The sequence below is a fragment of the Dendrobates tinctorius genome, unplaced genomic scaffold (genome assembly GCF_039654945.1).
Source record: "Dendrobates tinctorius isolate UK_male_01 unplaced genomic scaffold, ASM3965494v1 ptg000033l, whole genome shotgun sequence".
Classification (NCBI taxonomy): domain Eukaryota; kingdom Metazoa; phylum Chordata; class Amphibia; order Anura; family Dendrobatidae; genus Dendrobates; species Dendrobates tinctorius.
In genome coordinates, this window is record NW_027361701.1 from 5895636 (window position 1) to 5897322 (window position 1687).

Below are 1687 nucleotides of genomic sequence, written 5' to 3' on the forward strand. Positions count from 1 at the left end.
GATAGACAGGCCTCTATTCCTTATATTTAAAGACTCTATAGAAACAGGGTCTGTTCCTCTTGATTGGCGGCAAGCAAATGTGGTACCAATATTCAAAAAGGGGTGTAAAAGATAACCTAGAAACTATAGGCCGGTAAGCTTAACATCTGTTGTGGGTAAAATTTTTGAAGGGTTTCTAAGGGATACCATTATGGAATATCTCAATGTTAATAAATGTTTAACTCCATATCAACATGGAATAATGAAGGAGCGCTCCTGTCAAACTAACCTGATCAGCTTCTATGAGGATGTAAGCTCTCAAATGGACCAAGGAGAATCATTGGATGTCATTTATCTCGATTTCTCTAAAGCATTTGACACTGTCCCACATAAAAGATTGGTAAGTAAGATGAGAAAGCTTGGGCTAGGGGAAAATGTGTGTAGATGGGTAGGTACTGTAGCTGGCTTAGTGATAGAAAACAAAGAGTGGTTATTAATGGTGCATACTCAGATTGGGCCAGGGTTACTAGTGGGGTACCACAGGGTTCTGTATTGGGCCCCCTACTATTTAATATATTTATTAATGATCTAGTGGATGGCTTACACAGTAAAATATCAGTATTTGCAGATGATACAAAACTATGTAAGGTAGTCAACACAAAGGAGGACAGTTTGCAACTACAGACAGATTTGAGTAAATTGGAGAATTGGACTGAAAAATGGCAAATGAGGTTTAACACAGATAAGTGTAAGGTTATGCACATGGGAAGGAGAAACAGATGCTATAATTACTTACTAAATGGGAAACTGCTGGGGAAATCAGACATGGAAAAAAACTTAGGCATCTTAGTCAATAAGAAGCTAAATTGGAGTGCCCAGTGTCAGGCAGCTGCCACCAAGGCAAATAGGGTCATGGGATGCATTAGAAGAGGTCTGGGGACACGAGATGAAAACATAATTCTCCCTCTGTACAAATCACTCGTCAGACCACACTTGGAGTATTGTGTGCCATTTTGGACGCCGGTGCTCAAGAAAGACATTACTGAACTTGAAAGGGTTCAAAGGCAGGCTACTAAAATGATAAATGGAGTTGGTTCACTACAATACCCAGAAAGGTTATCAAAATTAGGTCTATTTACTCTAGAAAAGAGAAGACTTAGGGGAGACTTAATATATATGTACAAGTATATCAGAGGGCAATACAGAGATCTCTCTAATGAACTGTTTGTACCAAGGACTGCGACAAGAGCAAGGGGGCATTCTCTTCATTTGGAGGAAAGACAATTTCTGCACCAGCATAGAAGAGGGTTCTTCATGGTAAGAGCAGTGAGGCTCTGGAATTCTCTTCCTGAGGAAGTGGTGATGGCCAACTCACTGAATGAATTTAAGAAAGGAATGGATGCTTTTCTTGTGAGTAACAGTACAGAAGGTTACGAATAACAGAATATTATAGGTAGATGGTTGACCCAGCTTAGGGGAAGGAATTTTTTTCCCTATGGAGAAAATTGGCTTCTACTCTGTGGGTCTTTTGCCTTCCCCAGGATCAACAATGCAGAACAGCTGCACTAAAAATAGGCTGAACTAGATGGACATAAGGTCTTCCTTCAGCCTTCAAAACTATGTTACTATGTTACCATGCTAAATAAAAAAAAAAAAAATATTCCCTAATAAATTCATTTTTTGGAAATAAAAAAAAAAACAATAAAAG